Here is a 17,979-nt window from a genome sequence, read left to right as displayed (position 1 = left end):
TGTGTGCATATCGGGTAGGTCTGAGAATTAGCATTGATAAATAAATATGACTTCAAAACCGCTATAGGATTGCAAGATGGCAATCGAATACAATAATTGTAGTACGATAAATTTGGTAGGTCTGAGAATCAGTTGCATCTATTTTTATACCCCAACAAATTTTAATTATTGAATTTTTTTATTACTTTATATGGCAATACAACGTTTGCTGGGTCAGCTAGTATACTTAATCTGGCCATAAGTACTGTTACAATTAAAAATAAACAAAATATTACATTTGAATTTGGAATCTGTCATTTTTATATTTTTATATTGTTCATTGAGATTTCTCATTTTGGCGCCAATACATTTTACAATATTTTGCGATATTAAAATGGAGTGGGGTCATAAAGAGAACCGAATCGCTGTGATTGCATTACACAAAGTAGGTATGGAGCCAAATGCAATTTTTCAAACTCCTCATAGGCTTGTTATTAGTAAAATATTTGTGATCCGGGCTATTAATTGGTACAGTGAGATCTCTGTTTGTAAACAAAAAAAAAATCTGGCCGTAACGGAAAGACTTCGATGAAATCCTCTCCGAAAGCAAAATATTTTAACTCGGGAGATCAAGATAGCACCTAGAACCATGTCGCGGATTTTAAAAGATGACTTAGGACTTACTGCCTATTTCGATTGGCAATGAAGAGTTTTCCCATGGAATGAGTGCGTGCTTCTATTGATAACTGGCCTCAACGTTTAAAGGACTGTATTGCAGCCAATGGAGACCACTTCGAAGAAGCTTTTTATACTTTAAATTGTTTATTATTTATGTACTAAACCAACACACTGTAAAAGTAATAAATGTTATATGGAATAGAAAATATTTTTCTTTTTTTTCAGTATTTATGAAAAGACTAGGTATATATAATATAACTACCTACACTTGGTACTAGATCGCAAGAACCATTGTTAACAGATGTCGCACAAAAGCGCGCTCAAAATAATAGACGTATGAATTCATTCAATAAAAACTTTGTCTCTGTTTTTACCAGTGGGAGGCACATTTTCACAGGATGCCGGCTAGATTATGGGTACCACAACGGCGCCTATTTCTGCCGTGAAGCAGCAATGAGTAAGCATTACTGTGTTTCGGTCTGAAAGGCGCCGTAGCTAGTGAAATTACTGGGCGAATTAGACATAACATCTTGTCTCAAGGTGACGAGCGCAATTGTAGTGCCGCTCAGAATTTTTGGGTTTTTCGAGAATTCTAAGCGGCACTGCATTGTTATGGGCAGGGCGTACCATCAGCTGAACGTCCTGCTCGTCTCGTCCCTTATTATCATTTAAAAAAATATTAATTTTATGAAATTAGCACAATTTAAAAACATAATAAACAAGAGAATTACTACAATACATGATCTATAAGAGGCTTATTTATTTGGTAAAATTATTTGGTTTTTTTTTAATGTTCTCTTTTAATAATCGTTTGTTAATTAAACTGTTCTAGACACATTAGAAACATTAAATCTTAGTGTGAAATTTCTAAGGAACAATTGTTTTAGCATATTTTTTTTTTAATAAAAATAAGGGACGTGATGATCAAGACGTTCAGCTGATGGTAACTGATACGCCTTGCCCATTGTACATTGATACATAAGATGTTAAGTCACATTTGCCCAGTAATTTCACTAGTAACGGCGCCCTTCAGACCGAAACACAGTAATGTTTGCACATTACTGCTTCACCCTTGCTAAATAATTGAATTTGACCCATAATCTAGCCGGCATCCTGTGCTAAGGAGCCTCCCTCTGATCATAACATATTATAATCAACTTTAATGAAACTAGATATTAGGCAATTGTTCCGTTTTTTTCTCCAAGTAAATAAATATAAAAATACTAGCCCAGTTACTCTATGCTGTGGTTTAACTATAATTGTGGTTTATTTAAGTATAAGTGTGCAAAAGTAATTAAAAAAGAAATGGAAACCTAAAGTAATTTATGCGTCTAGAAATACTGTTACAGTTACAAGTAAGACGTAGCTGTCATGCACACTAAAGTTATAAACCTGGCCTACTATTATGCGTTGCCTAGCAGCAAGAGGCTCTACCTAGATGCATAAATGTAAAATTCCACTACAATTCGAATAGTTTGATACACTGGCAGTTTCAATATTTGTGTGTGAACGCGCGTCAAAAGAAGTAGTATTCATCTAAAGTAATATTATAAATGTTGAAGTTTTGTATTTTTTTTATATAAGAGGTGGCAAACGGGCAAAAGGCACACGGTATGGGGATTGGAGATGCAACAACCATGGACATCCTCAATAACAGGTGTCAAAAGATACGTTGCCGGCTTTTAAGGTGGGAGTATGCTCTTTTCTTGAGAGTCCCTAAGTTTTCAAATTCAAATTCAAATATTTTTATTGAAAATAGGATGTGATATCACTTATTGAAAGTCAAAAAACTACCACCCATTCCAAAACGAATGCCTCAGGCCTGAGAAGAATGGGCGCAACAAACTCAGCGGGTTTTTTTTTCATCAAATATATTATTTACAATTAAAGTAACACTTACAAAGTAACAAAGTAACATTGTACAATTAAACTTATTATTTAATAGCCTGAGGGCGGTCGCTCCATTCCCAATCTGTGGTATCATTAAGAAAGTAATTTATGTTATAGTAACCTTTACCACACAAACGTTTTTTAACAATTCTTTTGAATAACGTAATACTTTTGTTTTGAACATTTTCTGGGATCCTGTGGTAAAAGCATATATATTGCCCCACAAAAGACTTGCTCACACAACTTCAGGGCAAAGCCAAATTGGCTTCGAAGAAGCTGGGGGTCATTAATAGAGCACGGCAATACTTCAAGACGGCCCACATCCTAGCACTCTACAAAGCGCAGGTCCGGCCACACATGGAGTATTGCTGCCATCTCTGGTCTGGCGCACCCCAGCATCTGCTCGATCCATTTGACCGCGTGCAACGCAGAGCAGATGGAATTGTCGGGGACCCAGTGCTCTGTGAACGGCTGGATCACTTGGCGTTGGGTAGAGACGTCGCTTCATTGTGTGTCTTCTACCGCATTTATCACGGGGAGTGTTCCGAAGAGCTGTTTAACCTGATTCCTGTCGCCAAATTCCACCTTCGCATGCCACAAGTTAGGATATCATCCCCACCATCTGGATGTGTGGTGGTCCTCCAAAGTGTTTCGGTTTTCAAGGAGCTTTCTTCCTCGTACTACTAAGCTGTGGAATGAGCTTCCTTGTGCGGTGTTTCCGGGACGATACGACATGGGTACCTTCAAAAAAAGCGCGTACACCTTCCTTAAAGGCCGGCAACGCTCTTGTGATTCCTCTGGTATTGCAAGAGAATGTCGGCGGCGGTGATTACTTAACACCAGGTGACCCGTACGCTCGTTTGTCCTCGTAGTCCATAAAAAAAAAACTTAGCCGAGTAGCAGTTCCCAAGTTACGCGATAATAAAAATAAGTTGTAAAACATATCCACCAAAAATTCATACATTGCTAATCCGTTGTAAATTTCTATACTCCAAAGTTATAATTGAAATTAATAAGGTTGTCCGAGAGTTTCAAGCCCTGTTTAGTTTCGCTTACTAAACGAAAGCCTGCCGTACAAAAGGTATTAAGCTTTAAATCAAACTTTTAAAGCGGCTGTTTCATCACAGGAAGGCTTACAGTGAGCTTAGTGACGTCAGAGTGCTTTTGTACTCCCGTAAGTTTAAGATTAATAGTTTCCTGGCCAGTGGTCTTTTTATACGACACCAGATTACAATAGAACATTGTCATAAAATATCCTGGAAGAATGATGTATTAATTAATGTTTTTGTACCTCAAAAGGACTACCTAAAAACCTCCAAAGATCACCTTGTTTGTAATATTATTACTATTAGTATTGTTCCTTTTTATGAAATAATTTATATATAAAAAAATTATTTTGTATATTACAGCCATTGTAAAATACACTATTTAATTAATTTATTAATAAAAAACAAATTTTACATTAACTTTAATTAAAACCACTGAGGTTTGTACAATTGCAAAATTTAGTCTACACCAACAGAGTTAAATTAACAAAAGAAAAAATAATTCACAATCGTTAGAAACTTAGCTATATAGATAGTACTTATAACTTCCCAATTAAAAGTAAAAGTATTTGATACAAATAATTGTGATTGAAAACAGTGGCCGTAGAGTTTCTTATATGTTCTTCTCACGAGCTCAACTTCTTCCCAACATAATATGGTAACTTCAGTAATTTAAAAGAAATATTTGTAGTGACGATTCAAAAGCGCAATATTTCAGTTTTTTTCAGTTTCAGTAAAGTTTCAGTAAATGAATTATTATAATGACGGTTTTATAAATACTAAAAAAATACTTTTTAAATAAGTAAGGTAACACAGTAGTAATTCTAAATTGCCAATTTAGTAACCTAGGGTTAATGATCAAATTAACTTTACTAATAAAAGCGTCGCAGCATAGGAGTTTAATGAGAGTTATTTAGTTTGTAAAGTGCCTCGTTATGAGACTGTTAAAAATAACAAGGTGGTATAAAGCTTTGATGCTAATAAGCTGCATGTTACTCAGGGCTTAGGTTAAACAACATTTAGAACAGATTCATTTTTACTGTTTGGAAAGTATATATTTCGTTTATCAAATATTTCGATACCTTATTAATATTTAATTTAAACATAAACTTTTTGAAGTGAAAACTTCTAATCATCGTTGTGATTTGAAAAGTCGATGAAACGAAAAAGCGACAGTAAAAAGAGACTGACACATAAATTAATAAGATTTAAGGTGGAAAAAAATAGGAATAATTATATTATACAGCGTTTTGGTACCAGGCGATCATAGTTGATGAAGAGATTGTCTTATGTATGACGCGAGTATACGTTAATATATTCTGACGTCATACGGGTGACGTATTACTACATAGACACCAAGAGAACATAAATATGGTAGCGGTGATAGTAATATCTTTCATAGCGGTTGAAATAAACCAAGCAACATATACCAGGACATCATACGCAGTTTAGAGGTTCATGCACAATGCACATCTTAAAATTATTATACAATTGCTGATCCGGCAAACATTGCTTAGCCGTAATATAAATTAAGGAAACCCGCTCATTATATGAATTATTTGTATTCCGAATATATTGGTATCTAATGTTTTGACGTGAAAGCTTCTTTAGCATCGTTGTGATTTAAAAGTCGATGAAAAGTGACAGTAAAAAGAGACAGACAAATACATTCATAATATTTAACGTGGGAGAAACTGAGATAGGCAGCATTATACAGTGTTTCTTATGTTAGTAGTTATCTTTGTGCTCCGCTTCATATCCCCTCCACTCGTTTACAAATTATTTAAAATTAACAAACCAATTTAACCTATTAATTGTAAAAAAAAATAGATCAAAAAAGGCCTACTAATAATGCAGATTGAGTATCTGCTAAGTGCTTAACAATGCTTTCGTTTACCTGACCAGCCCACTACCGAATATATCGCACTTTTAATTGGTGTCGTTCAACTTATTGTGTTCGTGAAGATTTCGAGCGAGAGACGGCTGAACTCCTTGATCTGCAAACATCACCGAAGAAAGTACATTACGAAGAAACTTGGTCCTACTTCCCACAGCCACTTGGCGAGATCATCTACCGACAGTAATTTGCCCGAATCGATACGACTTAGAGTTCTCCTCACTTCGAAGGCCGGAAGCACACTGCTTGATCTAGAGATCAATACGAGAGTCTTAGATCGCTAATACGCCTAGATAGATAATAGACTATAACAGCTGTGAAAACGTCGTAAAAAGTTAGATTAATCGGTTAACATTTTGAGCAATGCACGCACACTAACACAAAGTGTTTAAGACGTAGCTTGTCACGCAACTAAAGTAATAAACCTGGCCCGTTTTCATCGGTTTTCTAACAGCAAGAGACTCTATCTAGACATTTAAATTATCTAAGACTAGAGTGTAACAGTTGACAAGGCATTTGCCCCTATTTAAATTAAAAAAAAATGTATGCGAGAAAATAGATCGTTGAGAATCCCGCTGTGGATCATCTGTACTCATGCCACATCAGTGTAATTATATTGCCGTCCATAAGTTTATTCCATAACAAGTAAAAAAAACATACATCAACCTAGCGAAACCTTCTAAGAAAAAAGCAATTCGCTCGATCGTATGAAACGTGCAGTCAATGATAGATTGACAAATGTCGGCTTTAATCTTGTTTTCAGCAACTGTTCGCTTTCAAACTTAGCCGGATTATACTTCATCGCCAATCGCGATACTGTAATTACTACTATATCTTAAATATCGTCGTATTAATGGTAAAACCGACTAAGTATCGACTTTTGGAAAACTGAGTTAAAAATACACTTTTTCTTAAAAAATTGAGATCTATTTTTGTGATCTATTGATGTGGGTTTTACCATTAGTGGTAAAACCCACTTTGCAGTATCATGCAGCGTTACAAAGATAGTGAGTGGTAAAAACCACTAAAATAGGATTTTTCATAAAAGTTGAGACTTAAAAACAATTACGACAACATATTATCGTTTTAAATTTTTTTTCTATGAAATAAACAAATTCTCCTAATACATCTCTTTTTCAAGCTGAAAGTTTCTTTGATATCCATTTTGTTGACCTACACGCAAAAAATACGATCAGGAGTTAACTGTTTTTCACTTTAGTGAAACTTTCTTAGCAGAACTCGAATATAGAATTAATCCTAATTGAAATAGTACTATTTACTCGACAATAATTAAGATAATGCTATATATTAGAATGAACTGATGCAATAGTTTTTAGCTAGTGGGCTGCAGTTGAATTACAAAAAAAAGAAGTAAAAATTGTATGACTTATATTCGGAGCAACAATGTTACTGTAGTGATGAGTTCAAACAATAATATGTACGATGGTTTTCTAAAAATTTAAAAAAGATTTCACTATTGCTAACTCTAGGTATATACGAGATAAAATAAACATTAGTTCTAACGTATGGTATGGTAACAGGGCATGCTTCTTATACCGGCCGTGCCAACATGTCCCGCGATAGCGTCGACCAGAACCGGAACAAACTTGGGTCTCAAATCGGGGCTATGCTTTGCAAAGTCTCGGAATGGGACCGACAAAATTTAGTCCAATTGAAACGCAAATCGACAGAAATTTGTGCGTTCACCGCTAAAAAGTCTCTCCTCGATTCGAGATCACTACTCTAACTGCCACAGCCTGTATCGGCATACTTGGCGTCGATATATCGAGCGACGTTCAGTTCCGTGGTCACTTGGAAGAGAACATCAAACTGTCCTCTAAAAAGCTTGGTGTAGGTACCTACTCAGTAAGGTGAAACAATACTTCACTATAAGCCACCGCCTGCAACTATATAAGGCGCAAATTCGGCCTCACATGGAGTACTGTTCTCACCTCACGCAGCCTTGCGGGGCACCAGCGTTTATGGGTTTTAAGTCGGAGCATGAACCGTTGAAAACAACCTTTATGCTCCGATCGGCCAAAAAGCTAGGCAGTTTCGCTATAAGCGCTTTATGCCACACCCGATCGAAGGCCTTCGCTATGTCCAAACTGAAAAATATGTTCAAGGAGAATGATATTTTAATTTCGCAAATATAAGAACGTTAATTATGTTGGTTTTCTTATCTTTCTTTATTAATTTTTTTTTAATTTGCTGTTAATTGTACGTTTTCGCAAATACTGCACAATTTACGGTTTATACTCTTTCTTTTATTTTTGAGTAGTCGGTAGCAACTAAATTAATAAGTATAAACATTACACTGAAAGAAAGCCTAATAATTAATAGAGTCAAGAAAATATTAATATCGATGTACTTGCTCTTGACTTAATATACTTATTCTTATTTATATACAGGTAAAATAAACCAACATATGTGTTTTTTTATAATTAATTAGATTTATTCCTGTTTTAAAGATATAACTCGATCTGAACTAATAAATAATTATTCTAAGCCAATATTACCAATCGATAACACGTAGGGAGTTGCTTTATTTCATTCAATATTCGTGTTTTAACGTTATACAGGTCTAACCAACTAACTGGGGGGGTTTTAAGACATTTATTCTGTTTTCTGATATTATTATAGACTTGCAGCACACAACATTTACTTATATGAAATGATAAATAATTGTTCTAAAAATAAATTTTAGCGCAACTTTAATTATAATTTACTAGCTGACCCTACAGACGTTGTTCTGTACATAATAATAAACAAAATAATGTTTTTTTATGAATTTGTCAATAATATTTCATAACATCAAGATTTTTTTCTTAGCGTATGCTCCTTGTTGTTATAATGAAATTGTTTCTCAGCATAACTGTCAAACCGTGCGTCAATAAATTCTCTCACAGAAAATATGTCCATACAAAACAAATAATGGAAATAACAATAATTATGGCTCCCAAATCGAAATAAAAACTATCCTATATCTCAAGTTGGACTAAACTGCACTCCATGAAGTAATCCCCATTAAAATCCGTTCATTAGTTTAGGAGTCCATTGAGGACAAACATTGTGACACGAGATTTATATATATTAAGATTTTATCAGAAATTTTGTTTATTCAACTTTCAAAATGTATTATCTCGTTTTGACAACTTGGGCATTTAGTCGGTTTTACCACTAACACGACGATATGTCAAATGACTGCACGTTTCATACTAAACTAATTTAAAATTTTTACTTAGGCAGTCCCAAAGTTTATTACGTAGTATATAAGTATCATCTTTGACATACATCTTCAGGTCATCTAGCCTAAATAAATCTTATATATAAAATTCTCGTGTCACCTTACTCCTCCGAAACGGCTTTACTGATTTTTACCAAATTTTATATGCATATTCAGTAGGTCTGAGAATCGGCCACTATCTATTTTTCATCCCACCCCAATATTTTTTTAATTCTTTGACAATTTTTTTTAATGTTATTATGATTTAACATTGAAAAGTACATACAAATATAAATTTTCGCTATTCTACGATCTACAATTATTTTTGTATCACTATTTTTATATTATTCTGTTCCATCCACCAAACCGATGGGGTTGCAACATGGCAATCGAATACAATAATTGTAGTACGATATATTTGGTAGGTCTGAGAGTCGGTGACATCAAAATATTAATAATTGATTTTTTTTTATATGTTATATACGATTCGACGTTTAATATGCAATACGACGATTGCTGGTAGTATAATTATAAGTTTCTTCTCTAATATATAAAATTCTCATGTCGCGGTGTTTGTAGTTAAAATCGAACTTCGAAACGGCTTGACCGATTCTCATGAAATTTTGAGTGCATATTGGGTAGGTCTGAGAATCGGACAACATCTATTTTTCATCCCCCAAAATATTAAGGGTGGTCCACACAATTTTTTTTTAATTTTTTTTACATTTTTTTTTTTAATTTGTTTGATTATGAGTCAACATTAAAAAATACATACAATTTCAAATTTTCACCCATCTACGATTAACAGTTACTTTTGTATCGCGATTTTAATATTGGTAATACAACGTTTGCTGGGTCAGCTAGTATTGATATAAATTAATCCATGTAAACAAAGTAAAGAAAATTTCGTTTAGCTTTTATGGCACTTTCACGACTTCGGGACTTTGGGGAGAGAGTGCCAAGTTTATTTCCCAATACTCATAACTAAGGTGCGGCAACAGATAACATTGGGAATATTCTAGAATATGTAATGCTTTCATGTTTATGTGGCTTTAGAAAATATCTTATTTTTTTAACTTTGGAACGATTTTCAAAACACATTTTCACCAGGCATCCGTTTCGCCTGTTCCCCTTATTAGATGAAGTACTTCTTATACATGATTCTAATCAGAATCATTTATTTTTATTGGGAACAACAAACAATTATACATGCTTACTATATTACTATACTTACTGAATAATTGCAATTCTTATAATATTAAGTATCTGGACGACCGAGCCTTGCTCGGATTTTTAAGAAGGTAAAAAATTTGAACAAAAATAAACTAATAGGACATCTGGATTCGAACCGGGGTCTTCTGCTTTCCGGATCACCCAAAATCTGAGATATTATAGTCTTGAATATAGTTGCGAAATTTACTTTTCTATTCTTATGTTATTGTAGCAGTTTCTCATTAAAAGACGGAAAAAACTACATTTTTTAAATTGAAACCTAGCTAGATCGATTTCTCGCCCCCGAAACTACCAATATACTAAATTTCAATGAAATGGTTGGAGCCGTTTCTGATATTTAGATTATATGTATATACATAAATAACTATGTTATGCTTAGATTACTTGTGCTGTAGAAACAAATTCACCAAAATCATCTTATTCCAAAGGTTTTAAAAAAGATATTATGTATATTTATATAAAAATATATACATAGAATCATACAAATAAATACTTATCCATAATATATAATAATTAGCTGACCCAGCAAACGTTGTATTGCCGATATTAAAATCGCGATACAAAAGTAACTGTTGATCGTAGATGGGTGAAAATTTGAAGTTGTATGTATTTTTTAATGCTGACTCATAATCAAACAAATTTAAAAAATAATATCAAATAAATTTAAAAAAAAAATTCGTGTGACCACCCGTTAGGGGGATGAAAAATAGATTTTGTCCGATTCTCAGACCTACCCAATATGCACTCAAAATTTCATGAGAATCGGTCAAGCCGTTTCGGAGGAGTTCAATGTTTAACACCATGACACGAGAATTTTATATATTAGATATAAGTCAAATATTAATTATTTAATGCAACTTATGAATTAGCAATTTCTTGAGTCTTGTTTCTAGCATTTATTTATTTTTACAAGCATCAATAGAATATTTAATCTAAAGTTAATTATAAATGCATTATCTTTTAAGGCAGATACAGCATGAAATTATTATAAAGTTTATAAGTAATTTATATAGTATGAGGTATAATCAAATGAAGTACTTAGACATAATTTAAAAAACGTATTAACTTATTACCAAAAAATAATAACAATGCAATAGTTCTAGGTCACAGATAAATTCATTTAATTATATTTTGTTTATATTATTACAATATCAAGGAAGTTTTGGGTATAAGATCAAGCCATTCTATGAATTGGAGAGCGCTTGCCAACATTTGTACGACCTTTTTTTATGGCAAAAAGTTGATGAGCGCGTGTAGCCTTACGGCCGTTCCCAATATTCTATCTACAGATAGAGATAAATTACTACCTTCTACTGTCAGTAAGTAGCTGTCAATAATCTGAAGTTGTCATTCTTATCGCCTTATATTGAGACGCGTGAATTGCAATTTCCATACAAACTTCTATCGCTGGTAAGATATACGTCGTCCCATTGACAGACAGTTTGTTCGAATAAAGTGGGTTACCGTCGATGTTTATTGGGACAGAAAAGTCAACGATAGTTACGTTTTTTATCTCAAGTAGGAGATAGACTGAATATTGGGAATGGCCGTTAGAGAGATGACGTATAAGAAATCGTTCGTATGAGATCTTGTCTATTAATATAACGTGATTCAAATACGTAAGCAACATAACTATAGATTTTTTTACAAATCTGCTATTTTATCAATATTTAATATTAACGGGCGGTTCCCAGATCACGTCTTAAGCTGAGATATGTAAAGAGCGAGCTTAGACTTTACTTACTCATACTTTACTTAGGTAAAACTTAGTTGAGTGTAAGCTTAGCATACTATAGCAGAAAAGTTTTATGTAAAGTGTGAGCATGCTCTACAGATCTCTCTAAAATACTCACTCGATCAATCACGAAATTTAGCATTTATCCTTAGAGTGTTGTGTCATGTGTAAATATCTTAATATATATAAATTACGTGACACGTTGTTTGTCCGCGATGGACTCCTAAAGGAATGAACGGATTTTAATGGGGATTACTTCATGGAGTGCAGTTTAGTCCAACTTGAGAGATAGGATAGTTTTTATTTCGATTTGAGACCCATAATTATTTTTATTTCCATTATTTGTGTTGTATGGACATATTTTCTGTGAGAGATTTTTTTGACGCACGGTTTGACAGTTCTGCTATGAAACAATTTCATTATAACAACAAGAAGCATAATAATTATGTTACGAAATAATTCTTGATGTTTGAAATATTATTGGCAAATTTCTATAAAACTGTATTTTTTTTAATATCTACAGAACAACGTCTGTCGGGTCAGCTAGTGTATATATATATATATATATATTCGTTTCAACTGTCCAGTAAAATATACCTGAAGCAAATTTCATATAATTAAAGCATAATTTCGATATTGTAAACAGAGCATATTTTATAAACTAAACATTGATGTTAAAATATTATTTGGTGTCATATATCATCTAAGGATTAAGATAAAAATAAATTCTCATATTTTCGCCAAGTTTTTGTCAAACTACAAAAGACCTAACCATCATAAAATGTGTATTCCGTTCTCAAATGTTTGCACTGCTCTCTTTATTCTTCTAGAGTCTGACTAACGAAAGTTGGTACTTGAAATATTTACAAACTTTTGACATCACTAATGCAACGTAGAGAATAATTTGACCAACAACATCGTGATTGTTTAGTATGATCGTTTTGTTTTGATACTTTATTCAAGTAAGTGCGTATTATTAAAACTGTTTTATTTTGGTTCATATTAATTATATTTCACGTTAACATTACAAACATTAATTTATCATTCCCACCATCTGGATGTGTGGTATTACAACCAATGTACACCTCTTTAAAAGCCGACAATGCTCTTGTGATTCCTCTGGTGTTGCAAGAGAATGTGGGCGGTAGTGTCACTTCACCTTTAGTGACCCGTACGCTAGAAAATATATTCTCTTCACATACATGAAATAAATGTATACCTTTTTCCCTACTTAAAAAAACGGTTTTCAAAATACTGATTTTAATAGTTCTAAATTGTCCGAAATTCCTAATATAATAACTCCAATTTATCATTCATCCTATACTTAAATTGAAACTGTAAAAATATTGATAGTTTTGATCCAAAGCTCTTCACGTTTATAATAACAATTTTCAAACTAACGAGTTGGAAAGGGAAAGTTGGAAGTCTGACTGATGTATTCGAAAAAAAAACGTTATCTCTAGCTGTTTACAGCTTTAACCTAAGCTAACCCAAAGGATTTCATAATAGTAGATGTTACCCGATACCAAAGGAAAAGAAGAAAACACAAAAAGTCATCATATAAATACACAAATATTAATAAAAAAGTAGACCTTTTTAAATTATCTTTAAAGTTATTTTTTGGACCGAGAACTCATCGAGCATTTGGTTCTTCGAACTTACGAAAAACAGAAAACAAACAAATTGCATTTATTACTTCCGTAAAAATTACGCAATTTTAATCATAGGCATTGTAATTCTTATAAAAATTCCAACTTTAAAATCGGAATATTAAAATACGGAATAAGATAATTCGGAGTATTTGCCGTTCCCAAAATTAGAAGTATCAACATCGTTTATTCAGTGTATTTATAGCCAGTGTTATCAGCAGCAGACATTTTAATTTGCCGCCATTTCTCCAGGACCAGATTTCATAGTCCAGACTCGAATCTTATTAGTTGGACGCACTCCGAATATAATAACCGAATGTTAAACTAATTTCCCACGACTTGCCACCCGTGACTTAACCTGCAAAGTTTTGCTTACGTGGAAAAACCACTGAATTTTCATTTCATTTTTGCGTTTTTTTATAAAAATAAGGGTTGAGACGAGCAGGATGTTCAGCTGATGGTAATTGATACGCCCTGCCCATGAAAATACAGTGCCGCTCAGGATTCTTGAAAAACCCAAAAGTTCTGAGCGGCACTACAATTGCGCTCGTCACCTTGAGACGTAAGATGTAAAGTGTCATTTGCCCAGTTATTTCACTAGCTACGGCGCTCTTCAGATCTAAACACAGTTATGTTTACGCATTACGGCAGAAATAGGCTCCGTTGTGGTACCCAAATCGAGCCGGCATCCTGTGCAAATGAGCCTCCCAATTCGAAAGACGTGGATCCCTAATTCATTCTCTAAGATAAAAATAGTATATGTTACTGTTTATATGAAAGTCGCTTTGAAATTAGTCCATATTTCTGAGCTTAATTAATACAATCAGACAAAAGTATCAATTATCAAATTATTGGGATTAATGCCACGCCACAAGTTAGGATATCATCCCCACCATCTGGATGTGTGGCGGTCCTCCACAGTGCGGTTTTCAAGGAGCTTTCTTCCACGTACTACAAAGCTGTGGAATGAGCTCTCTTGTGCAGTGTTTCCGGGACGATACGATATGGGTACCTACAAATAAAGCGCGAACACCTTAAAGGCTGGCAACGCCATTTTGATTCCCCCGGTGTTGCAAGAGAACGTGGGCGGTGGTGAACTTTTTTTGAACTCTTTTTAATAAAATAATTTTTAATAAAAACTTTATAATACTTATAGATGTTCTCAAATTGGCTCCCGTGGCAGATTTTCCACCAAAACATCACGTTCATTTCAAAATTGCTAATACAGATTATTTCAATATGTAGAATTAATTTAAAAATCAATAAAAAAAGGTGTGTGTCAGCTCCGACGCACGACTGGAGTTTACTCCTCAAGAACGATTGTCTTTGAACAGGTGCGAAACAAAATGAAGTTCATTGGAGTCGGTTACAAACAGGCATACAGCAGAAGCTAATAAAATCGTATTAATTAAAAAATTGTCTATTTGGCGTGAAAAGCGGTATTTATACTCTCCATATTAAATTAAACATTTAATTATGTGCATAGCTCATATAAATTTGAAGCAAGAAAGATACAAGAAAAGAAAAATTATTTTTGCTATAATATAGGGACCGACTTTCACGCCAACTGAAAAGTGAAATGATGCGCACCAAAAACGTTACTATCCCATTTGATGAGAAGGTTTTACTCTCCATGTTTTTCTCATACCGGGCGCCTTATATGAAAATCGATTCTTAAGGAGTAAACTCCAACAATAAATCAATTATTTTATCATACTTGTACACGAATATATTTTCTCATGTACAAAGTATAGAAAACAGCTTTCTATAATTGAGCACGGTACTTGTGAGGTTATTACGTACCGAATAACGAAAGTATTCCACACACGAACTCAAATCAGAAAACTATTCACGTACTCACTTTATTATACCCGGCTATGGTTGTAACTCCACTACTAATATAAATTGCTTCAGAATAGAATTACTTAGTTAATAACTCTTATCAATAGAAGCATTCTATAATATACTAGCTGACCCTTCAGACATTGGTCTGATACATAATAAATTAAATACTGGAGGTCTATTACCAAAATCGAAAGCCGAAGTTTTGTCCGAAACGAAAGAACTACGAAATTAAATCTTATTACCAAAGTAATTCGGATCCGAGTAGTGCGGACGGATTTTTTTTTACTATAGACATAACCATAAATAGTGAAGTTGAAGTTACGACCTTATTAATCACGAACAACGAAAAAGTAAATGTCAAGTGAAATCGGGAATAATTTAAACGAAAGACAAAATGTCTAATCGCGAATTTCGTATCGACCTTCGGATCCGAAATACTTTCGTAATAGGAAAATGTAGGATCCATCAACCGAAACTTCATATTTAGATTTTTAGTAATATTATATTATCGATTTGTCAATAATATTTCATAACATCAAGAATTATTTCGTAAAATATGCTCCCTGTTGTTATATTATAATGAAATTGTTTCACAGCAGAACTGTCAAACCGTGCGTCAGCAAATTCTCTCATAGAAAATATAGATATATGCAGAACAAATATTGGGAAGAAAAATAATAATGGGTCCCAAATCGAAATATAAACTATCCTATCTCTCAAGTATGGCTAAACTGCACTCCATGAAGTAATCGCCATTAAAATCCGTTCATTAGTTTATTCACTGGAAACAAACATACTACTACAGCTATGACGTCATAGTTCATAACACCAAACAAATTAGTGAAAATGTAAAGTTTATAACAAAATGTTTTAATTTTATTTCAATCATATGTTTATATCGTATTGTAGCTTATGAGAGCCTAGTTTAAATGCCAGTTTATTGCAGTATATCTACCAGTGGAAGACTTTTACACTACGGCGCCTATTTCTGCCGTGAAGCAGTAATGTGTAAGCATTTCTTTGTTTCGGTCTGAAGGGCGCCGTACCTAGTGAAATCACTGGGCAAATAGACTCAACATTTTATGTCCCATGATGACGGGCACCGTTTAGTGGCGCTCAGAATTTTTGGGTCTTTCAAGAATCCTGAGCGGAGCTGCATTGTAAAGGGCAGGGCGTATCGATTACCATAAGCTGAATGTCCTGCTCGTCTCGTCCCTTATTTTCATAAAAAAAACATTGTTTGAATAGTAATCTATGGGAAAAGAGAAGAAAAACTGGTAATATGAAATTGTATATATCTGGATATGTTCGCCACAGTACCATGTTTTAAATATAAATTCGAAATCAGTTTTATTTAATAATGATTTCAATAATTATTATTAAGGTATAACAATACAGATTAAAGGAATAAAATTTACTCAATTAAAAAAAAATCAATCATTCGTGAGAGCAGTTCGTGGAACTTTTAATTAACGGGAGATGAGGTTGAGTAGTGAACCGTATTATTCTGGAAAGGGTCGTATGCTAAAATAATTCTTGTATATAATTAATGTTATAACGAGCATTTTCTATCTAAAATAAGGTTAAAAAATATATATTTCCATTCTAATAAATTACAGTATATTTGGGACATAAAAAGGTAAATTTTCACCAAATATTGGGAACAAAAAAATTGATTTTGGAAAAAGATGAAAATAAAAAACCAAAAACTTCGTTTTTTGAATTTTTCATATAAATTTTGAGGTTTTGTGAAGACATTGTAAATACAAAAGTTGTAGATCTTTTGTTTACCTACAACTTTGCGATTTGAGTTTTTTCCATAGGACTTGCAGTTTTGCAGGAAATCGAGATAAACCGTTTTTACCTTAAAACTCCCCTCCTTTTCCACTACCCTCTCTCAGATAGCCCGTTATTTATTTTCCTTTCATTTTTGTTATATTCTCTTCCGTTTCCAATGGGTTTCATCCTACTATTATTTTATTCACTCTTTATCATTTTCAAAGGCTTCAGCACTGGTCTATATAGTATACATCTTTTGCTGGAAAACCATAATCGGAACCCATTCAACATAATATTATACAAAAATAAAATTCAAACAAAACTCTATTCATCATTTTTAATATTTAATTTAGCGACGAAATTCATTCAATAATTTAAATACAGAATTCAATAGCTCCTTTCATTCGCATTTGAAAGGTTAAAAGTTACAGTAGTCAGCCCTGGCACACAATGTGAAGTCATTGGTGCATAATTTGAGGGTTTCATTTTTTCGCGACCCTATTACTGGTAGGGTTGCCACTGATGTAGTTATTACTGCTTTGAATCACAGATTGTGATATACAGAGTACTGTACATTCACAATATCAATTCAACTACTACATAATACATATGTTTTCATTTAAAACAGTAATTTTAAATACTTTTCCAAGAAATAAAGAAATAAAATATTTTTTCATCTCCATAAGCTTCACTGTAAAATTTGTACGGTGTGACAGCCCTAATTATGAGCAGTGTTGACGTAGGCGCCTCTACGGGCAGATACACTGCCCGAAGGTAGGTCGGTGCTTGGCCTATATTCTGTCTCGCTTTGACCTCACACTGTATTATGTGCTGTCTCTTTTCCCCGTGACGTCAGAGCGCAGCCCTCTGAAAGCAGCGGTGTGCGTTCGTCAGATATTACAGCAATAGTTCAATAGGGTTACTATTAAAATAACGGGAAACGAGTGAAGCTTTTGAACGATAGAGGCCTGTTACATCTGAAATACCTATTTGACCTGCTTACGTTGAAATGTAATATATTT

The 17,979-nt window shown here is 33.5% G+C and overlaps 1 protein-coding gene across 2 annotated transcripts in view; it reads left to right on the top strand.

The window, feature by feature from the left end:
• The window catches only part of LOC126977221 (solute carrier family 12 member 4), a 477,718-nt gene that overhangs the window by 354,538 nt on the left and 105,201 nt on the right, over positions 1–17,979 (top strand). The gene's annotated exons all lie outside the window — the stretch shown is intronic.

Source organism: Leptidea sinapis, chromosome 44 (assembly GCF_905404315.1).
Source record: "Leptidea sinapis chromosome 44, ilLepSina1.1, whole genome shotgun sequence".
Taxonomy (NCBI): Eukaryota; Metazoa; Arthropoda; class Insecta; order Lepidoptera; family Pieridae; genus Leptidea; species Leptidea sinapis.
This window is presented reverse-complemented; position numbering and strand designations above follow the sequence as displayed.